Source organism: Narcine bancroftii, chromosome 3, assembly GCF_036971445.1.
Source record: "Narcine bancroftii isolate sNarBan1 chromosome 3, sNarBan1.hap1, whole genome shotgun sequence".
Classification (NCBI taxonomy): Eukaryota; Metazoa; Chordata; class Chondrichthyes; order Torpediniformes; family Narcinidae; genus Narcine; species Narcine bancroftii.
In genome coordinates this window covers 150480270-150504869 of record NC_091471.1, presented here as the reverse complement: position 1 = coordinate 150504869, position 24600 = coordinate 150480270, and the positions used below count along the sequence as shown (strand labels likewise).

The window sequence follows — 24600 nt, the reverse complement described above, 5'->3', positions numbered from 1 at the left end:
GTTGGGTTTTTCCTCCTTTGTCTTTTGTCAGTGAGGTGGGCTCTGCGGTCTTCTTCAAAGGAGGTTGCTGCCCGCCGAACTGTGAGGCGCCAAGATGTACGGTTTGAGGCGATATTAGCCCACTGGCAGTGGTCAATATGGCAGGCACCAAAAGATTTCTTTAGGCCGTCCTTGTACCTCTTCTTTGGTGCACCTCTGTCACGGTGGCCAGTGGAGAGCTCGCCATATAACACGATCTTGGGAAGGCGATGGTCCTCCATTCTGGAGTCGTGACCCACCCAGCGCAGCTGGATCTTCAGCAGCGTGGACTCGAGTCCATATGTGATTAAAGACACATTGATAATACAAAGATTTATAACATACATGTACATCAAGCTGCCAGAGAAGGAAAATGATGAAATAAGCTATAAACCCAAACAAAAGTGGGAAAAAGATTTAAACATAAAGATATAAAATGAAACGTGGGAAAACTTATGTTCTGGAACTATGAAGAACATAATAAACACAAGGTTACACATGAAACAGTATAATTGGTTACACTGGTTATATATCACGCCCCAAAAGTTAAAAAAAATGGGATCCAACATTATCAAATAGATGTTTTCACTGTAAGAAGGAAATGGGAACAACAGTACATGCAATTTGGGCATGTGAGAAAGTGAGAAATTTTTGGGAAGATCTAAATCAGGTATTAAATAAAATCACAAAAAAAATTATACCAAAAAATCCAGAGATGTTCCTTTTAAGTTATATAAGAAGTAAAGAATTAGGCCTCAAACTGGATGAAGTGCAAAAATGATTTATTATGATAGTCTTAGCTGTAGCAAAAAAATGTATAATGTCAACTTGGAAATCAGAAGAGAGCCTGAGAATACAGCAATGGTACATGGAAATGAATAAATGTATTCCACTGGAAAAAATAAAGTCACATTATTTGAACAAATTTGGGAGCCATACATGAAACATAACAGAGAGGGCTTGCCTCGGATCTCCACCCCCTAAAATGATAAGAAGACAAAACGACTTGATCCAGTGTGTAAAAGTAGATGACACATTTTTTGTTTATTTTCATTGTGTGATGACATAGTTTAATGGTCTTATTGCATTGTATATATTAAATGTTTAATGGGTTTGGAGGGGGGTGCGAAGGGGGGAGGGAAGGGAGGGGGAAAAGGGGAGAAAATGACACTGTGTATATCCAAGAGGGAAATGTTTGTGTGTATTTTGATTGATATGGTTCACAGTGTGAAAAATAAAATGCTACTAAAGTTAAAAACAGGACTGTTACCTTATCTCGCCATTAAAGATGCCAACATGGTGTTAAAAATGATCACAGGGCTGAAAGTCTTTCTATTTAAAATATTTATTTTCTTTTTAAATTATTTTTATTGAGCTTAATGCATTGATCCATATTCAAGATATTTAATAAAGCAAGACAAAATAATAAAATATACATAACAAAATTAAAGTAAACAATGTCAAATTTTAAATTCCATCCCTTATTATTAAATATGATTGCATATTTAAAAATTATATGTATAAATCAGTAAAATATTATTATAACAAATCACATTATACCTTAATAAAATCTGAAAAAAATGGGATATTATTCAGGATAATCATAATTAAACCCGAGAAAGTCAAGGTGTTTGGTAAATGCAAAGTAAATGTGGAATATAAAGGAGAGGCAGCAAAAAGATTAGCCGTCTACACCAAGGGGCTGGTGTTATTCAGAAGAAATTGGTTATCAGACATTCAATTAAATTGGATGGAAATTGAATCCATAATGAATGCATGCATGGAGGATGAGTACAGGCCAAAATTGGAGCGAGTGCTTAGAAGTATCGGATGATTTTCTAAGAAGGCCTGGGGAAAAACCAAGGAGTCCAGGTGAAGCTACATTTGAAATCAGGCGTTAAACCCAAACTCTATAAGCCCAGAGCAGTACTGTTTGCAATGAAGGGGAAGATTGAATCAGACTTAACAGATTGGAAAATTAAGGAATCCTGGAAATAATTCAATACAGTGAATGAGCATTTCTCATCATCCCAGTGCTCAAAGCCAACTGAGAAATCCAAGTGTATGGTGATTATAAAGTCACTGCTAATCAAGCTCTACAAATACTTGAACATCCTGTGCCCAAAGTGGATGAATTATTCTCTGCCCTGATTGGAGGAAAGAAATTCTCAAAGATGGACGTATCCCAAGCATAGCACCAAATAGAATTGGATGAGGCCTCAAAAAAAAATGTGGCAACCAATACTCATTTGGGGTTATTCACCTATATCTGAGTGCCATATAGAATATCAGTGGCCCCGGCAATATTTCAAGTGGTCATGGACAAATTATTACTTGGCATAAATGTAGGATGCTACCTTAATGACATCATAATTACAGGTCGAGATGACTCAGAGCACCTATCAAACCTAGAAAAAGTCCTACCATGATTGCAACAAGTTAACATCTGTTTGAGCCAGGACAAGTGTGCATTTAAAATACCTTCTGAAAAAATATTTGGACTTCACCATTAATAATGAAGGAGTCCGAATAGATACGGCTAGTACCGAAGCTGTCTGCAAAGCGGCCTACCCAACAAATTGAGCTGAATTGGAGTTGTTCCCAGGTTTAGTTAACCATTATCAAAGGAAATTCCAAATATGTCAACGCTATGCAGTCAACTAAATCAATTGTTAAGAAAAGAACAGAAACAGTACTGGAATGAAGGAAAAGGTAATGTAGTCAATCATTTGAAAGAACTATTAATGTCACGCGGCAATGTTTTTTGTCCACTACAACCCATAAAAGGAAGTGATGCTTGTGTTAGATGTGTCACCAGTTGGCTTAGGAGTGGTGTTGTCACAGGTGATGGAAAAAGTGGAACAACCAATGATTTATGCTTCCTGGTCTTTGACGCCTTGTGAATGTAATTACACTCGAAAAAGAAGTGCTTGCCATAATATTTGGTGTCAAACGATTCCACCAATAATTATGATAGAAAATTTACCTAGAAAAGAAAGAAAACTACTGAGTTTGATTCTAGGTCCTAAAAAATGGGATTACAGTACTAGTTACAACAAGTATCCAAAGGTGGTCCATGCAGCTCACTGCATATTTAAATTTAAATTTAGACATACAACTCGGTAACAAGCCATTTTGTCCCATGAGTCCATGCCGCCCAATTTACACCCCCAGTATGTTTTAAATGGTGGGAGGAAACTCACGCAGACTCGGGGATAACGTAAAAACACCTTACAATTTGAAACATAAACCAGCAAAACAAAACAGGCATGTTGATGCCCTATCTCACTTACCTCTTCAGAGACTGAACAGAAGGATGAGATAATTAAATGGACAGTGTAGGCTACAGCTTTTAATCAGAAACAACTTAATTCTTCCTAATTACAACAAAGACTATCAGCAAAGAAGTAAAGAAAGAAACAACACTGTCAAAGGTCCTATATTTCATATTAAATGGGTGGCCCGAGGCCAAAGCCATCGCTCCCAAACTGAAACCTTATTATAAATGACATAATGAAATATCAATTGATTAAAGTTGTTTATTATGGGGGACCAGGACAACTGTTCCTATGGAATGGCATACTGCCATGTTATCAGAGCTACACAATAACCACCCAGGGATGGTTTGGATAAATGCTTTGGCACATATGCATGTCAAGTGGTTACGAATGGACATTGACATTGAACAGATGGTTAGAAGATGTTACACTTGTCAGGAGATGCAACCTAAAGCACCACAGGCAGAAACTAACCCATGGAAATGGCCATCACGACCATGGCACAGGATTTACGTAGAATTCACTAGTCCCTTTATAGGAGAAAATTTCCTTAATGTTGTCAATTCACACTCTAAATGACAAGTAATGTCACACATGAAAACAACAACAGCAACAAACCAAACAATTGAGAGGCTAAGAAGTATGTTCGTGTCATATGGATTACCTTAGAACTAGTCTCTGATAATGGGCTGCAGTTTGTATCTGATGCTTTTAAGGTGTTCCTACGCAATAACAATATACAACATATCTTATCAGCACCCTACCACCCAAGCATGAATGGGAAAGTAGAATGTTTCGTCCAGACTTTTAAAAGGCCATAAAAACTAAAAAAAAAGTAAATATATCAAAGAATCTCAAATTCACATATTTAGAAACACACCCCACTCTACTACCAAAATAACACAAGCAGAACTAATGTTTGGATGAGACTTAAGGACAAGACTTTCCATGGTGCACCTGAACATTGGCCTTCACAAAAAAAAAATCTACATCTCAATCCACTTCTCCAAGTAAACGTACCTGATCTCTGGAAGTAGAAGAACAAGTACTGGTACAGGACTAGTGGGACAATAGGAAGCTGTAGGTCAGAGGTGTGATTCAGAAAAAAAAATGGAGTCCCTGTTTGTATTCCATACTGATAAGAAATTAAATATGGAAATGCCACATTAACCAGTGAAGAGTGATCGATGATCCATGGCCACACACATTGCTCAGGACCCTGATGAGCTTCCATTGTGGGCTCCTTTCAATGACAATGTTCCAGAAATGTCTTCAGAAAATGATGCCCCCTTGATGTCGACTTCACAGCACAGAAGTCCTGCTCAGCAGAGCAGTCTGACACTATGTTCAACTCAGCAAAGCAGCCCTAGGCAGCGTCCAAATGGGGGCTTGCCAAAGACAAAGTTCACTGTCCTTACCACCAAGTAAGGAGGTAAGGACTGCCAAAAAGACAGAGTCCGGAGAAGTCTGAAAGTCTCCCAGTGGATTCTACCTCAAGAAGATCAAGAAGGGAAAGATGTCCTCCAGAACACTTAAAGGACTATGTACAGTGACTTGGCTGCTTAGCACTTATGTTATAGTGCAGTGGTAATTCACACCATTAGTCCATAGGTACTACATAGTAATCGTAATTAGTTATCGTATACGTGATATCTATTTGTTATTTTCATGAAGCACTTATTTTGTGGGGGGAGGAAGCATGTTGGGAATATATGCTTGCGTGTTTACGATGTCATCATGGATATATATTGTGTGCTGCAGGGAAACATTTTAGTGCCTGTCCATTAATCTTTTAAATGGCCTCATTGTTTCAACCTCCATCAACATCCCTAGCAATTCATTCCAGGCACCCATGACTCTCTATGTAAAATCTACCCCGGACATCTCCCCTCTACTTTCCTCCACTCAACTTAAAGGGATGTCCCCTGGTTTTGGCAGTTGTCATCCTGGGATAAAAGTTACCGTCTGTCCTCCCTATTTTTTCTCTCATAATTTTATACACCTCTATTAAGTCACATCTCATCCTCCCTCCATTGTTCAGCTCTATCAATCTTACTTCAAAAGCTTCCACATCTTTCTGATAATGTGGCATCTAGAACTGAACACTATGTGTGTGATATAACCAGAGTCTTATTGGGCTGTAACATTAACTCCCTGCCCTTGAACTCAGTTATTTGACCAATGTAGGTCACCATATGCCTTCTTAACTATTGCATTGACTTGCATGGCAACCTTGTAGGATCTACAGACTTGGATCCCAAGATTCATCTGTTCCTGCACACTTCTAAGAATTCTTCCATTAACCATGTACTCTTCCTTCAAGTTTTACTTTCCAAAGTGTATCACTTCACACTTTTCTGGATTGAATTACATCTGTAACTTCTCCACCAAGCTGTTAAGTTTTTCCATGTTTAGCTGACAAGTTCATAGTTTCTTGGTTAATCCCTCTTTTTTTTCATGAATAAATGAGTAAACTTACACAGAATAATAGTGAATGTCAGATCTTCAAATGTTAACAAATATGGCAAATGTTTTTGTCCATTTTCCTACTCTAAATGATCACCTCAAATGATAAACTCTGGCACAGACTCTCTCTCTTTCCCTTACCCCTCTGCCCCCTTCCTCAGCTCCTCACCCCCTTCCCTTTCTGATCAGAGGGAAATCCTTCTTAACTCTCTGCCTTCTCCCTCATCAATTCTCAGTTTCTATCTCTTCTACCATCATGAAGATGGTGGAACTGTTCAAGTCCATTTTTCAGAAAGAGTGCTTATAGAAACTTTTATAGACTATACATGTGTTCTTGTGAAACTGATGGATGGGCTTTAAATTAGAGTTTTCAATGCATGCTGTCTACTGAAGTACTTAGAGTTCATTTTGTGTTGCAGCTTAGAAATATCTATTGAAACCTTTCTGAATGCTCAGAAGACCTTTCTAATCCTGATGTTGTCTTAAATTGATTCTGCACCACAAGTGTGAGTGTTTCAAGATGTACAATGCATCACAATGCCAATTTAATAATGGCTCTCAGTCCATGCAGCACATTCTTAAAAGTATACTTCACACATTAAAGATTATCTAATTTCCATTACAGACAAGAAAATTTTCATTCATCATTCCCTTTGCAACAACCTTCAAATTTTACTGAATTAAAAAGTCTGAGAAGTGCAGTAAATCATATTTATATGGATGTAAGCAGGACTTCTCTATCTAATCCTAATTTGCAGCCTTTCCAATACTGCTTCAGTCACAAGCTAACCAGAATTAATAAATAAAAGCAGAACATTATAGAGATATTCACCTGGTCAGGAATTATCTGTGGAAAAACAACTAAAATAACAGTTTAGGTTAATGAACTTCCATCTTTGACAAGTACAATGATACTTCTTTCTTATTCAATAGCCTGAACTTTACTCAGGATTACATCTGCTCCACTATCCAGAGCATGGTCTATGCTCTCTCAAACTTCCTCCAAAATTCTGGCAGGTGTATATGGAGAATCTTCAAAAAACATCCCAGTGTTTGATTCCACACATTAAACTCATCTTTCCCTGTTGCCTTTGTACACAATTTTCTACCAAAATTCTTCATTGTCACTTACCAAGGCATATTTGTTCCTCCACTGGAATCTAATGACTTAGAATACTATTCATGTCACTATTCTTGGCAAAAGACACAAATGAATGGTGAAAAGCCACTTAGAAGAAGCCCTTTCCCCTCTTCTTGTTTTCCTGAAATCTGTTGAGTCCTTTCTCATGTTATTTCCCTTTGTCTTAACTGTTTTTATTTCCAAATGTCACCATTATTCTTCTTGTAAATCTGTCCAAGTAATTTATGTAATAGATGTCAAAAATGTTTCTACCACAGATGTCTTAACTGCATCAAAACCCTTTCTATTTATGTAACTCTATTTTGACATATCTAAGCTATTCACTACACATAAGGTAGTGTTTAAATTTCTGGATCGTCTATGAATTAGACATGTTGACAATGTTGTTATGCCAACGTCCATGTTTGCGTAACATCCATCATGTTATGTTTCACATTGCATTTTGGTGGCACCATTTTGGAATAAAATGAAGTGACTGCCATCCGTATATGTTAAAGCTTTAATGAAGAGTAATACACACAGAACTGGCGACGAGGATTAAAACAGACAAGTCTACATTCTGGATGACAGAATCCACAGAATTTGGCATAAAGAGGACATTGGAGGTAGGGATTTTGTTGTAAAAATTATTGACGGGGCACTGTCGAGCAGTAGCTGGACTATAGCATGTATTTGTCAGCATTGAGGGAATATTAAGTAGTGAAAATGGCAGAAGGACATTTTGGTGAATATAAAGAGACTGAGGATTGGTCTGATTTGGTGGATAAGTTTGACATGTATTGCATGTCCCATGACATAAAAGATACTGACACAATAAGGAACAAGCTTTGTTTTTGAGTGAGGTGGGGATCAAAACATACGGTCTTATCAAGTCTCTATTGGCAACTGAAAAAACATAGACTAAGAATTATAAAGAGTTATGTGACCTGGTCGAAGATCGTCTGTCCTTAAAGCCCATAGTAATGGTGGAAAGATACAATTTCTACAGACAAGAAAGCAAAAGACTGATGAAAATGTGAGCCAATATTTAACTAAATTATATAAGTTGTTGGACACGTGTTTGTGGTAGCTTTTGGGATGAGACCTTGAGTGATATGTTGGTAAATGGCTTGGTTGACCACGATGCCCAACAATGCTTGTTGAGGACAAAAAAAAATGGACATTAAATCTGCCTACAAGACAGCATTGGGCTTCAAATACGCTGATCGGCACATCAAGGCCATACATAGGGATCACACAGTGAAAAAAACATAGACCAATGAGAATGCTTTTGCAGTAGAAGCAACCACAGCCTTGATGACTGTTATTACAGGAAGTCTAAGTGTTATTTATGTGACAATGTGGGACACATCAAGTTCAAGTGTCCAAGACAGAACACAAGAGAGAAAGAAGAGAGAGAAAGAGGGACACACGAGGAAGAAACATCAAAAATTCAAGTATAAAAAAAACTCTCTTTCAATGTTAAAAACATCATCAAAATTGATTAAAGTTCTGGCAGTGAGTCAGAGTATGGACGAGACTCCAAGGATGACGGTGCATTGGCATTAATGTACATACATAGTATTATGGGTCACAGGTCAGAAATCTTTTTTTGGATAAAAGTTAACAATTTGTGCAGATGGAACTTGACACTAATGCCAAAAGTTCTGAAGGACAAATTACTGCCCAAACTCAAAATGACATTTTGTTAAAGACTGTCACGAGATAGAAAATTAAAGTACTAGGAAAATGTAAAGTTGACATTGATCTGATGGACAGACAAAGAAAATATTACTTCTCTACATTGTGGATACAAAAGGACCTGCCTTGTTTGGAAGGTCATACATCCAACCTGATTGGAAGGCAATTGGTGCAGTTAGGAAGTGTGGTGCTGAGAAAGTGTTAGTTTTGGTGGGTTTAGCAAGAGATGAATGTGGACACAAGGTTTGCAATCAAACATAACTTTATTTATACCTGAAAATTAATAGAAGAGCATGGCAAGATCATAGCAGGAATAAAACACACACACACACACACACACACACACACACACACACACACACACACACACACACACACACACACACACACACAATTTATAAAAGTCTGTGTGAAAATATGCACACAATTTAATAAAACATACATGCACAATTTATAAAAGAGAGTGGAAAAATCATAATGGAAAACAAACAAGGGAAAGATGGCAGATGGAATTCAATGTAGACAAGTGTGAGGTGTTGCATTTTGGTAAAAATAACCAGAATAGGACATATACAGTTAAGGGGAGGGCATTGAGGCACACAGAGGAGCAAAGGAACCTGGGGGTTATGGTACAGAGTTCACTGAAGGTGGATTCCCTTGTAGACAGGGTGGTTAAGAAGGCATATGTTATGCTGGCCTTCATAAATCATAATATAGAGTATAGGAGCTAGGAGGTGATGCTGCAGCTGTTTAAGGCATTGGTGAGGCCAGGTTTGGAGTACTGTGCTCAGTTCTGGTCTCCAAATTATAGAAAGGATATAGATAAGGTGGAGAGGATGCAGAGAAGGTTTACAAGGATGTTGCCTGTCTTTCAGCATCTGGATTACAGGGAGAGATTAAGGAGACTGGGATTTTATTCATTGGAATGTAGACAACTGAGAGGGGACTTGATAGAGGTATTTAAAATTATGAAAGGAACAGATAGACTAGACATAAGCAGACTCTATCCCCTGAGGGCAGGGGAGGTTGGAACAAGAGGCCATGAGTCAAGGGTAAGGAGAAATATTAGAGGTGGCTTTTTCACTCAGCGAGTGGTGGCAGAATGGTATGAACTTCTGAATTAGATAGTTGCGTCAGGGTCCCTTCTGTCATTTAAGAAAAGTTTGGATGTGAACATGGAGGTGAGGGGGGGGGGGGGGGTCGAAGGATTATTGGCGGTGAGCAGGAGGTTTGAGCTAGTGGAGTTGTTCTAGTGAACAGGTGTGGACTCGAAGGGCCGACATGGCCTTTTTTCTGCTCCGTAAATGGTTATATGGTTAAACAGTACACAATTACTAATTCACACAGGTGATGCAGACATTCACACACTATAAGCAGGGGTTCAACACAGCCTCTCAAACCCCTGATCATTGGAATGCCGCCCTAGTACCACTGTACGCAAGGGTATACACACCCTCTCGAACCCCTAATCACTAGGAGGCAGGTCTAGTACACATTCTATCTGCACTGGTATTCAAATTCCCTCGGACCTCTGATCATTGGTTGCAGTGGCTTTACTGTTAATTTATTAATTTGATTACTATTAATTTGATTAATAGCACTACTATGGCTCAGCTTCAGTGCAGCATGCACCTTACCTGCAACACTTCCAAGCGATGTCCGCAGTAGTGACCTGGCATGGCGCAGGGCCATTACCGAGAGGCAGAGAGGGAATGTGTTCTGATCTAGTGCTAAATACAATTTTCTTGCCAATAAGGATGCTAGGTGATTTCAATTAGCAAGGTGTGCACTAACTTGTGGCCAGAGCCCAACCTTAACTGACACTCCAGCTGCAATCCGTAACTTTGAATCTATAAAATGTAACTCTGAATGAAACAAAAAGTACACAACGTTCTAACAGGTGATGTGACTTCTGAATAGGTTTCAGTTGGAGAGGACACATGATCACCATGCCTCCTCCACACACAACATTCCACTCCTCAGACGCAACATTACTCTGGAGTAACTCTATATACATGTCATCAAGCAGATCAATATACACAAATGCCTTCCATATGCTGGGCAAGACACATAATCAAATCCATTGACAGTGCCTCACCAGCCCCCCACACCACCCCCCACCCCCCCACGACCAAACAAATTTGCAGTGTTACCAATAGAACAGGGTGCAGTGGGAGCTGCTCCCCAGTGTTAGAGGGGAGAGTAGGAAAAGGAACTTGTCAGGTCACCAACTCATATGCCTGGCATCTCTGGTTTGGCTGGCAAATATGAGCACCATTACCACCAACATCTGTCAGCAAGCAGCACAGAGTCAACCATAAAGTGCCATATCCCTCTCTTGGCTTGAGCATCCTGCGCCCTGGCCCCTGAAGCACAGAACCAAATGGCTGCCACCATGCTATCCTGTGGTGAGGCAGAGGGCAGGCTAGCAGACGTGTATCCAAGTTGTTCCCAGGATGCCCCATTTCCATGGGCCGTCATCCAACACCAGGATGCCTTTCCTGTTCTCGTTCTCTTTAAATGGGTGCCAGATGTTAGATCCCTGTAACAATAACCAGGAGGAGTTGGGAATGAAAGTTATCCAAATTAGAGTTTTTAAATAAAAGCTCCCAAAGCCCCCCCCCCCACCCCCCACCACATGAGGTGTTATGTTTCTGTTAATGGGGTTTGGGGCAATGCTGATACTGTCAAGCGAAATAAAAAAAACACAACGTCCATTTAATTATACTACTTATAAGACGTCTTAGGATGACTGAAGAGGAAAGACAACAAAAAAAGAACAAAAGATCCAACACAAAGTCTGTGCTCACAGTGGAAATCACAGTAGGTACAATCGAATGTTTAATGCTGCTGCTCAAACAAGCTGGTGCGGTGGCCACAGCCATTGGGGATTTTGGCAGCTGAAATCAGTGATTCGATCACATCAGACTGCTGATGGACCCTCAAATCGTGTAGAGGAACAGCTTAAAGGGTAGTCTTTTCCTGTGGGGGCGGGGAGAGGAGGAGAAGAGAGCTCAAAAGATATATTAGTCAGAACCCACCTCTGGTCGGGGAAGTCCACAGGTGAGGTGAGTCCAGGTTGGAGTGGGTAGTGAATGTGAAGCTCCACTTCCACGGGGCTTCCCACCACAATGCTCTCCCCAGAGAGTACACATGTCTCCGTAAGTCATCAGCAGGGTGAAGTCGCCGAACTTCCCCTCAGCCTCAAGATCTCGAATGGAAGCTCCTTGCTCTGTTCAATCTGGTTCCTCCAGAAGGGCAATGGCCTCCAGGTCTGCCCTTTGGGTTGCCACTCCCATGGCAAGACCATCCCTCTAAGGTCAGGGTACGCGGCAGTGACCAAGTAGCCTGCCAAAGCACCAGTCACCTTTGTGCTCTTTGGGAGGTGGTGCTCGTGGGTGAGTCCATAGATACCCAAGATATTTACCTATTTCCATGGCCCAATGCCAGCAGTGTGCCACTAAGGCCAGCCATTTCAGTCCCATTCTAGGAGTGTGGGGAACCTGGCCTAGACTGTAGTCACCACCTGTTCCCATATGGTTATGTCATCATCGACCCCTTCTGGGAGTGCCTGCAAGGTGTTGGCAATCATCTACTGGTCAGACTGACTGCCAAGGTCACTCACATCACAATGAGAGTGAAGTGCATTGGGAGTCCCCTCATAACCTAACAGAAGCAGCAGCATAGTTAAGTGTTCACCTTGTTATTGGTGGTATTGGTGTCCTAGCCAGGTTAGCCCCTTATCAGAGTAGTCCTGGGGCTCCATTATCTCACAATGATCACCTACATGCCTACCCAAGGTCCCCCATTTTTGGCTACCTCCTAGTGTTAGAAGGTCGACGGATGCCCTCATGGCAGACCTGGAATTGAATGTTCACTAGTTGGGCTGGTAAAGGCTATGGCATACAGGGAGGCGGAAGTGATTCGTGGGACTCAGTTTCCTCAGGGTTAAGATCATCCATCCACATGTCGAACCTTTACCCCACTGGACAATGCCTCAGACTTTTTCTGAGTCAAGCTGCAAGACAGTCCAGAGAGCTTGCAGCTGCTACGTTTCAATCAGCGTGGAAACTACCTCCTTGATTTTAAAGTCTAAATTGGTCGTTAGCACTTGGACCACCTGCTGTGCCTCTTGCAGTTCCCAACACTTATCCTGCAGGGATTCTTTCTCCCTATATCTCTGGCTGCGTATCTCAGACATGATATCTCACTGGTGTATAAGTAGGGATATCAGTAACCATAGTGCTGCCCCATGACTCCCCTCGGCCTTCGGAAACCCATTAACTCCAGGTGGGAGACCACATGGTGCCCTATCTTCTGCCCGTGGGAGTCCAACCTGTCTTCCCAAACAATTGGTCTGGCTTGGCTTGCCAGACACACCACCAAATGGCTGAATACCTTACTGTCATCGGACCACCTGGGGATTTTAAACTCAGACCCCGGGGTCAATTTCCTACTTGTGGGTAACCTCCTGGTGTTCCCATTGGTGAGGATGTACACAATAAACATTCACCCGACAGGACAACCACACACCCAGTTATCAATACATGGTAGGTATTTCACCTTAATGACTGACTGACAATAAACTATTGAGTTTGATCTTAGGTCCCAAGAAAGGCATTCCTGTGCTAGCAGCTACAAGAATTCAATATTGGGCGATGGAGCTTGATTATGACTTAAAGCATTGTGAGAAACAGAAGTACGTTCACAGAATTTGCTCGAGACAAAAATTGAGAACAAAGAACATTTATTATACAACAGTGCAAAGTTGGGTGCTTCCCCTTACCCTGGGAATACACACATACACTGGGGCTCACCCAACTTTTATACAATTTATTTCAGTATAGAAGTATCCTCCCCCTTACATTCTTCTGCCTCCTGGATGAGTTTGGCATTAGGCAATCCTGTCTGCCTACGTGCTGTTTCTGTGAACTTGGAGGACCAGAGGGTATCCTGTCGGTGTCCCATCATGTCATTGTCCTTATATATTCCTTATTCACAAACCTGCCTTTGTTCTAATTCACACCTTCCCGACTCTCAGGGCTACAACCTTCTTATATGCAGAACTTGCTAATTCTGTCTAAGGCTAGAAGACCCTTATCTTATTCAGACTAACTTTACTTCCTACATTCTAATATCTATTCTTATCCTATTCATACTGGCTTTATTCATTACACATATATCTATACTAGTTTCCTCATCTTCATATTTTTATATCAGTTTTACTCATTTCTCACAGCATCGTCCTGCAGACAAGAGTGATCATGCTAATGAATTATCTCGCTTACCTCTGCCTGTAACAGAACAGCCAGAAGATAACATAATTGGATTGTGGAAGCAACAGCGATCAACCAGGAATATCTTCACCACTTACCCACTACAGCTAAGGCGATCAGCAAAGTAAGAAAACAGATCACATGATCAAATATGTTGTACTTTGCCTTGAATAGTTGGCCAAAGGCTGAGAGTATTACCCCCAACTTGAATGATTTCTATATTCGTCAGAACGAAATCTCGATCGAGGAAGGGTTGTCTGCTGTGGGGGACAAAAACTGACTTCCCCAAGAAATGGCATGAAACCATTCTAAAGGAGCTCCACATTAATCATCCAGGAATGATATGGATGAAGGCTCTTGCACGCATGCTTGTCTGGTGGCCATCGATCCACTTAAGACATTGAACAGATGATTCGGAGATGTCACATCTGTTAAGAAATGCAGCCAAAAGCACCGCAAGCCGAAGCGAACCCATGGAATGGCCGTCCCAACCACGGCACCAAATACTTTTTGATTTTGCTAGTCTCTTTATGGTTGAAAATCTGCTGGTTATTGTCAATGCACGCTTCAAATGGCTTATTGTGTGGTGAATGCGATCAACAACAGCTGAAGAGACAAGGACGTGTCTTCTCAGATCATGGATTACCCATAGAACTGGTTTCTGACGATGGACCTCAATTTGGATCAGATGCCTTTAAGCAGTTCCTGTGAAACAACAATGTGCGACACACATCATCTGCACCCTACTCTCAGTGATCGAATTGTTATATTTAGTCCTATCAAGGTACAAGAAGTACAAGCAAACCGCAAAATACAACACACAGAGAATTTATTAGTGTCACGCTAGAGCGGGAATGAGCAGTAGTTAGGGGATTGTTTTAAGCTGAGGTGTTACAGTCAGTTGTTTGCTTATTTCTAAAGACAGGAAAATGGTTATCATCCTATAATTAAAAGATATGGAATCGTGGCAGACATGATAAAAAGGGTCCGTCCTTTAAAACAGTGTTAGCCTGGCTCTTTGACACATGTAAATGTTGCTCCCTCCCCCAGTGATCTCCATATTCATTATTTTGAACAGGGTTAGTTGAATTCCAGACACTGAAGCAAAGCCATCGGCTTTCTCCAGGCTTTTGATCTTTTCACATTCTGTTTGACAAGCTTGTAGTGCGGACATTTACCCCCTCCATAAATCTTCGTCCGCGAAGCCAAGCCAAAGAAAAAAAAGTGCGGTCAGCTGTTTTGGGGCGAGAACCCGTTTATGAATGGGCTGCGTCTGACAGCTCGTTATGTGTAACGGCAGGTAATAGCTATTGTGTAGAGGACTTTTGTAGCTATGGAAGAGGTGATAATGGTCTGGAATGTTGTTAGTTGCAGTTGACCTGTCTGGTGTGAGTGTCCCAATACCTATTTCTTAGTAATTGGTAATTCATAGCAATCATTTAAAATTCTACTCTATCTTTCATAATACGGTTATAATAACATCTTAACTCTTATACACAGCACATTCATTTCATTACATTGTCAACCAATACCACACTCCCTCCTGCTTATCATGGAAATGATCATTAACTAAATACTAAATAATGTGGTTGAACCCATATGTTTTTAGACATTGGGGTATGGATCATAGTATAAAAGAACAACATTTTTTTCAGTTCAGTCACTCAAAACGTCGTTTTCTCAGCGGTGGTGGTGATTCTCTTGCATTCAGTGTGGTGGATCTACCTGGGATTTCCCTGGACTTTCAATGCAGTCAGCGTGCAGAGGAGTGCTTGGGCAGGTCCTTTCCACCGTGGTTCCAGCTTCTTGTTGTCCCAGTTGTGAATGAACATGAAGTCTCCTGGTTGGATGGTAGTGTCACCTTGTCCTTCAGGTACTGACTTCTGATAACCTGTGAATGCAGAGCTGACAGCATGTGAGTTAGTTTCTTTACCTACTTGATCATTCTCTCACTTAGGGCATGTAAGTCAAGGCTTAGCTGGTCTCTGCTCTCCATGGGGTGTGCAAGGGTCGGCCATAGATGATCTCTGCTGGAGTCAAACTGGTGGATGTGTGTGGGGTTACCCTTATTTCTAATAGCGCCAGTGGCAGGACCTTTACCCATTTAAAACTTGTCTCCTCGGTCAACTTTGCTAACTTTGTTTTTTAAAATGTGGCCTGTTGTCTGAACTAATGATATTTGGGAGTCCAAATCTGGGGAAAATCTCTTGTAGTAGGATTTCCACCGTAGTTTCCTCAGTAGCATTAGTGGTGGGTATGGCTTCGATCCATCTGCTGAAAACATCAATTATTATGAAACAAAACATAATTGTGCACTCTTGGTCGGTCAATAAAATCTATCTGTATAGTATTAAATGGCCGTTGTGGCATTTGAGTAACTCCCTTCATACATTGAAGTGTTTTTTTCCCGGATTGTATGTTTATTACATAACACATTCTGATACCGCCTTTGGTTGAACTTTTTGTACCACCAAGTTTGTTTAGCCATTTTTCACCATTCCCTTCTTTCCGGAGTATGTTAGCGTTAGGAGTAATGGCAAGAAGGTATCAGGTATACAGACTTATCCGAGAGGGGTGAGCCAAAGACTAGTAGCACTATCTATTGTACACCACTTTTGTTTCCATTCATCGCGTTGCTGTGCAGGGGCGTCCCGCTTCATTTTTGATGATCTCTTCTATGTTTGGCATAGCCGGTCTATTTACCAGTTGTTTGTTGTCCCCCGTGGGGACGAGGAGGTACTGCATCTTTTGCCACTTTGTCTGCAAATGCATTACCCAGGGTAACAGGATCCTTACCACTAGTAAGGGCGTCACATTTAATGACAGCCAGGGAATTGGACAGGCAGGGAATTAAGTTCAGGACAAAGAGTGAGTTTTTGATCGGGGTGCCTGCAGTTGTGAGGAATCCCCCGTGTTGCCATAGAGCCCCAGAATTGTGTGCCACCCCAAAGCATATCAGGTCGAATAGTTCTGCTTGCTGGGCAGAGGTGTGTGCCTGGATTGTGGCTACTTCAATGATTTTAGACGTCCCCTAAGTAATAGCATACCCTGAATTTTTTTTCGTAACCGAGCTCGTTGATGAACGCTGAGCCGTCCACAAACCAGGTTTCCATTCTTGGTATTGGTGTGACCTTTAAATCAGGTCTCGTTCCTGCCAGAAGTTTATTCCTGTGGACCCAATCTTGTTCAGGGTTGTCCAGCTCCATGGGGGGGGGGGGGGGTGGTGACTGAGGAAGGCAGAAGGGTTGATCATAGTGCAATTGTAAAAAGTCAAGTAGGGGTTTGACAGGAGTGAGATTGCTTAGCGGTTCAGCGTTGCCTGTGTAAGGTGCTGTGATTGTGAAGATGTCAGCAGTGAAGCCACAGAGTGCTGTGTATAGACTTTAAATTGCTGATGGAGCGTGGTGTTAGCGGCAACCATAATAATGGCATGTTAAGGTGTACAGGGTCTAATTTAACAGAAACATATGCCACCGGTCTCCCTGATACTGTGTGCGAACCGCTATCACACCTTCCTCTTTTAAGGTGACAAACAGGAGTAATGGATGGTCAAATAATGGGGGACCCACAGCTGGTGCAGAGGCTAGGGGTGTTTTTAGTGCCCAAAAGGCAGCTGCTTGCTCTGTTGTGAGGGAAAGTTTGCATGGGGGGTATTCACAGAACCAAATAGAGATAGGAGTTTTGTGGATAAGGCCATGTCGGGCATCCATTGTCTACAGAATTTTCTTCTTTGGCTTGGCTTCGCGGACGAAGATTTAGAGAGGGGTAATGTCCACGTCAGCTGCAGGCTTGTTGGTGGCTGACAAGTCCGATGCGGGACAGGCAGACACGGTTGCAGCGGTTGAAAGGGAAAATTGGTGGGTTGGGGTTGGGTGTTGGGTTTTTCCTCCTTTGTCTTTTGTCAGTGAGGTGGTCTTCTTCAAAGGAGGTTGCTGCCCGCCGAACTGTGAGGCACCAAGAGGCACGGTTGGAGGCGAGATCAGCCCACTGGTGGTGGTCAATGGGCAGGCACCAAGAGCTTTCTTTAGGCAGTCCTTGACCCTCTTCTTTGGTGCACCTCTGTCACGGTGGCCAGTGGAGAGCTCACCATAGAACACGATCTTGGGAAGGCGATGGACCTCCATTCTGGAGACATGACCCGCCTAGCGCAGTTGGATCTCTGCCATCTCGAGTACTTCAATGTTGGAGATGAATTCGCTCCAATGAATGTTGAGGATGGAGCGGAGACAATGCTGGTGGAAGCATTCTAGGAGCCGTAGGTGATGCCGGTAGAGGACCCATGATTTGGAGCCGAACAGGAGTGTGGGTATGACAACGGCTCTGTATATGCTATCTTCGTGAGGTTTTTCAGTTGGTTGTTTTTCAAGTCCTAAAAATGCCCGCATTTGCTTCGGTGGCTCAGGTTGTGAGAACTGGGTAATTGGTTCCAGATGACTTTGGGTGAGTCGTCTTTCTTTGGCACTTATTATGATGCCTAGGATTTTTACCCCCCGTTGTCCTTTGGACACTTTCTTTTCTAGGATTACATATCCACAGTTCTGCAATGCCTTCAGTGGAGCGACGATGTCTTCCTTGTTCTGGTCCTCTCCTGTGCTCACAAGTAGTGGTCGCCAACGTTTTGAATAATAGTAGATGTCCTTGGGAGTGACAGTTCCAACAGTTGTCCCTGTAAAACTTGTGAAAATAATGGTGAATGCATGAATAAACGGGTCCATATGTACTGCTGGCCCTCGTAGGAGAAGGCAAAGAGGAACCTCTCTCTCTGATCACACAATTTCAAAACCCATCCCCATCAGTAAATGTCTTCCATCCCAATCCCTGGGTGATGGAGAAGGCAAGACAATGTTTTGTGCTGCCATATCAATACCACCGGCCTGTTGAGCTCTTTGGAATAGTATTTGACAGCTGTTGGCAGTCGTGCTGTTAGGATCGTTGTTTGCAGTGAAGTAGTCAGGGTCACTTTCTTGCGGGTGGAGGGGAAATTCATATTTGAATTTTGGTGCTGCGTGCGCCTCCAATTCTTTGGTGGGGGGGCGAACAAAAGATGAGTACTGCACGTCATTGTTGCTCCTGGGTGTTATCTGTCCATTTCAAGATTAGTTTTAATTAATGAGGCTGTTTTGTCCAGCAGGCACTGCATTATAATAGCGTAAAATTGTGGAGAGGTTCTCCCATTGTTGTAGGTCTGATCATCCACATGTGTTCTGTAACTGGAGGTGAATTCGTCCCTAAGGTCAGCAGCAGACTCTTTACTCTGTGGTTTACATGCTAGTGCCTTCCCCGTACCGATAGGTCGCTTCAGTGATTCACCAACCCCGTGCAGCATGCAGTTAAGTTGACCCTATTCAGTGTTATGTATTTGTACTATAGAAGGATGTGATGGGTGCTGCCCCCCCCCACCCCCACCCATTGCCTTTGTCCATTTTTCATTCTCAATAGTGTCTAATATTGCATGTATGAGGGAGAAGAGATTGTGGGGTTGTGCGGCACACGTGGTCATTGTGGACCGTATGTAGTTTACAAATTTCACTGGGTCCGTTTTCCTGTCGGGTGCATTTTGTGAAATTAGCCTAATTTCCTGTGGCTTCCAGGGGGTATATAATTGCAAAGTGTCAGGTTGATTCCCTTGTCCTGCCCTTGGGTGGGAGACTGTCCTGTTTGGAAGGAGTCAGTGTGGCCCTTTTCATTAGTGGCATCAGGGGTTGGGGCTGGAGGGTTGGTGTCCGATCCTTGGGCCCTATGGTTTGGATTGTGAGGGTAAATGGGCCTATAGGGTGGGGTGGGAACCCGTGAAGGATCTAGTGATTCCTCTTCCTTGACATTCTGGTTAAATAGGGTCGCTATGCCTGACATAGAAGTACTTGTTACTTTATTAGTTAACAGGTGCCTGTTTCGATTTTCGTTACCCTCCCTCTGTTGTTGTTTCTCATGCCAGTCATTCTCTGACTGCAATACCTGCCATGTCTTATGTCGTCCCTGAGGACTGCAAACTATTATGCCTCTTTTACAGGCGTCTACCCTCCAAGTTTTATGTTTTTGCTCATTCCACTTTTTGTGAGCTTCTTCCTTCCATTCTCTGATTCTCCTCTTCCATTTCTTAGAGGTGATTTTTTTTCCCAAATAAGTTGTTCAGCGCTGGCAATTGTACCGGTCGGTGTTACCATCATCTGGATGGATGTGACACATTGTGTGGACTGGGTACCCTTCCTCGCATTTGTCAACAGTCTGCCCCATTCCCTCAGTCTTTTTTCCCAAATGTGTGAACATCTCAACTGGCACGGAAATGTCCTTAATTGGCAGGTGACTGACAACATTTTGTTGCGCTTCTGTTTGTGTCACATGGCGAAGCTGAGCACTTTGCTCAGACTTTAAATGTGCGATCAAAGCAAAGAGTTTATCAAAAGCATAATAGAATCACAATATTACAGCATTTTTGTTATCATACAGAACAACACTGCACTCAACTACAAAATGCATGCCTGCAGAGCTGATGTTAGGATGTAACCTGAGAACCCAACTTACTGTGGTGTACCCAAACATCGGACTTCATATTCAACTGTCGACATCTCCGAGTAAGTTCACAATATTGCTGGAAATCAGAGAACAAGTATTAGTGCAAGATTACAGGGAGAGTAAAGAAACATGGATGAGAAGTGTGCTACTCAAGAAACTAAGTTCCATGTTCATATTCTGTGATAATTGGTGGCATAATAGGGAAACAACCTACTGGTCAGTTAAGAGTAATAACGGATTTTACTTCAGTGCCAATTTCGGATGATCCCTGATATTTCTCCTTTGGCACAAATTGACCTGATTTCCTCAGGGATAACCCTGTTATCTGTTGGTGAGACACCACCATTGGTGTCTGCCCATAAGAACAGAAGAAATAGGAGCAGGAGTTGGCCGTCTGGTCCATCCAGCCTGCTCTGCCATTCAATATGATCATGGATGATCTATAACCCTACTCCGCTTACCTGCCTTTTCCTCATATCCCTTAATTCCTTACTTTTAATGTAAAAATATATTTAACTGAACCTTAAATATGTTTCATGAAGTAGCCTCAATCGGTTCCCTGGGCAGAGAATTCCACAGATTTACTAATCTCTGGGGAAAAAAAAAAGTTATTCCTCATCTCCGTCTTAAATCTACTCCCCTGAATCTTGAGGCTGTGTCCCCTAGTTCTGGTCTCACCTACCCATAAAAATAATTGTCTTATCTCTATCTTATCTATCCCTTTTATAATTTTATGTTTCTACAAGATTTCCTCTCATTCTTCTGAATTTGAGTGAGTATAATCCGAGATGATTTAGTCTCTCCTTGTAGGTCAACCCCCTCATCTCCCTGATCAACCTGGTGAACCTCCTCTGGACTGCCTCCAAGGCCAATATATCCTTCCTAAAGAATGGAGAGCAGAACTGCACACAGTACTTCAGGTGCTGACTCACCAGTACCTTGTACAGTTGCATCATGACCTCCTTTAATTTAATTTCTCTCACGATGAAGGCCAACATTCCATTTGCCTTCATAATAACCTCTTGTGCCAGCAACCCAACTTTTTTTGCAATTTATGCACAAGCCCTCCCAAGTCCTTCTGCACTATGGGATGCTGCAGTTTTTCACCATTTAAATAATAACCTGCTCTTCTATTTTTTTCCTACCAAAGTGGATGACCTTGCATTTACTAACATTAGACTCCATCTGCCATACCTTTGCCCACTCACCTAGAGGCAAGATTCTAGCCAAGTACCAGATATACAGTCAGTAAGGTCAGCCAGTGATAAGATGTTACATGCCCAAGAAAAGTACAAGTTTGTGTTCCTGTCCCATGGTTTGTTTTTTGTCCCAGTTAAGATCCAAAAGATAAAAAGACTCTCCAGTGTAACTCAAAGACTATGTGCAGTGACGTAAAGACTTTGTGTGTTTTTCTAGTTTAGTATATTTTCAAGTTAGATTGTTTTGTATTTATAGTTTAATGTTACTAGTTAGTTATGTTTAAGATTCACTGTAGTATCCACAAGTGTTAACAGACTTAAGTTGAGCTTTATAATTGTTTTAAAATATGTAGTGATTGTATGAAGTAATTTGTACCTACAATTATAAAGTAAGAACAAATTAATTTTATGGGCCAAAAGTGTTATGCAAGCGCACAGGTCTGCGTGATGTGATACATCATGCTTCGGTGAGTGCCATTCTGGAATAAATAAAGTGACTACAGCCTGTGTATGTTCAAGCTTTAATAAAGAGTAATACATAATAAATGTGGCAATAGACATAATGCATAAATCAAGGTGTGGGCATCAGCTGACTACGATTAGTTATTATGTCTGCACCTGGCTTGCTGCCCATCATGCCATCCTCCAGAATCTCCCTTATCCTACCTCAGAGTGGCAGGTGAACCGGCCCTTTGAGAGACAACATGGCCAGAGACAGCAAACTTAGAGCCGCCACCACCCTACACCAAAATAATGTCCTGTGGCCTTTGACAGGCCTGTCAAAATGTGTTAAAGTATTTTAATTGTCTTGAAATGAGACAATTTAAAATTATTCAAGTATATTTAAATAATGTAAAGAAAAAAATATATAATTTCAATCATCTTAAAATACAGATTTATTAACTAAAGTTGTTGAAATAAAGCAAAATAAATCATTTATAAATGATCTGAAATATTGATTAACCAATTCTTTCCATTGATATCATGTGACCAGCAGAGTCTCTCCAACCTCCCTTTGTTCACTCGATTATAGATTTTCACTTATCTATGTATATCCACAAAACTGTGAGTCCATTCAAAAGAATAGGGTCACATTCAATATGACTGGCAGGCAAGATGTGGTGCAACCAAATCCTCTTCTCAACAGGTTAGTGTTCACTAGAGGCTCAACTATGACTTGAGTGGCAGAGTAGAGGTCACAGGCACTAGGATTTGAACTCCAACTTCTCTTTGACTTATGCATTTTGATGAGCATGCTGCAAAATTCCAACAAAAATTTACTTGTGAAAAGATTACAACCAACAATAGCCAAATAGCCATCAGCACTTTTCAGCTCTGTTCAGTCCAACCTCCACGGATTGATATGGAATGACATTCAGTCATTGATTTTTAGTCTTTTAATTGCACAAATTAAAATCTGCTGTTGAGAATGTGGCGTGTGGGACGTACTTATACGAAAAATATTGCTTTTGATATCTTCCATTGTATATTTTATATCAATTCACTTGATTCTTTTCAACTCTGATTTAGTAAGCATGCTTCGTAAATCAAATAGCATATTTGAATGAATTAGTCATGTACTCATTATAACAAATGTTATGCAGATATTTAATGTGCAATTAGTGCTAAGCAGATTATCTTACTCTTGCTTAAGTGATTTGATGTGAATGTGAAGTCTGTGAATTTGGGAAGGAGCTATCATATTTCTAGAGTTTTTAAAATGTCAATAAGCAAATTAGGAAGGTATTAGTCATCCAATCAGAAATCAAGCTGTAAACTTCTTGGGAGAGCGCATAATGATCTTAAAATCTCAATAATAAAAATAAATCTGTAAGAAAGATGTAAAATATTCTTCATTCAGTTGTTGTTTTTTCCAGTTAATCACTTTCTTGGAGAAGAAAACCAGCAATGTGGAAATGAAAAGCAGAAAAAAACAGATAACTTGATCTCATATCAGCAAATCAAAGGAGGATCTTTGTTCATAGCTCTTTAAAATATCTTGACACTGCAATATTGTGGCAAATAATTTGAACCTCTTCCTTTTATGTGCAAATACATTAGATTACTTCTTGAAAGCCACCTAGCTGCGTCATTCCTGCATCTATTTTTAAAAAAAGAAATAAATTTCAGTATCCTTGAGATGATGTAGCCAGCAGCTATTACAAATAAAATATCTTGCCTTTGCAAGTTCTTGGATGTAATCTGTTGCTAATCAAAAGAATCTGCTGATCTATCATATATCAAGCTTCAGACATTGCAAGAGAAGCTGGGAAAAGCATCGATAAAAATTGCGTCAAAATCTGTACCAGAGATTACAGTGAAATAGACCAGTTCAGAAAATAATCTTACTTTGGGATCAATCATCTGCATGTCCAATTGACCTGTAAGTCTATGACACTCTGTTGACTGGAAGAAGAGCAGTTGTCTGAAATGTTGTGTCCATTGTTCGTATATTTTATTGTGTAACTTAATGATGAATGCTTCAGTTCAATGTAACAAAATCTAGAGACAAAGAGAATCATGACCAATATCTTCTCTGTAGAACCTTAAGAAATGACCTTGCTTTATTGTCCAATCCCATTACCAGAAACAAACATTAAAATAATTTGTCTCCTCTAATTGGCTGCCTTAATGGATAAGATTTTGAAAGGAGATTAAGCAAAGTATAGTTTCATTTTGCTGTCTATTTATTTTCACAGACATATTATTCTCATTGTAATTTCTAATCAATGCACCATAGCCAGAAGCTCGATTTATTTTCATATCTCTTCCTTTGAGGTGCAACCACTTGTTGGTGTGAATAAAAAATTCTGACATATATGCCATAACAGTTAGCAATTTTGCACTAATCGACCTGATTTCATCATCAATGCATCAATATATTTTCTTTGTAATTTTCAGTAGTCTGAGAAATGACTGATGTTACAATCACGGAAAGGTTGTATGACATTGTTATGGAAGTGAATTTTGGATAATGAGGAAAGAAGATGTACAGAATGAGGACAACTTGAAAGAAGCCATAGTAAGAA

At 41.0% G+C, this 24600-nt stretch overlaps 1 long non-coding RNA gene across 1 annotated transcript; it reads left to right on the top strand.

The window, feature by feature from the left end:
- The first annotated feature begins 2447 nt into the window (after positions 1–2447).
- Positions 2448–23672, top strand: LOC138756258 (uncharacterized). Its single transcript, XR_011352920.1, has 3 exons — positions 2448–2730; positions 20307–20431; positions 23449–23672. It is a non-coding gene; the product is annotated as an uncharacterized lncRNA (long non-coding RNA).
- The last annotated feature ends 928 nt before the right edge of the window (positions 23673–24600 follow it).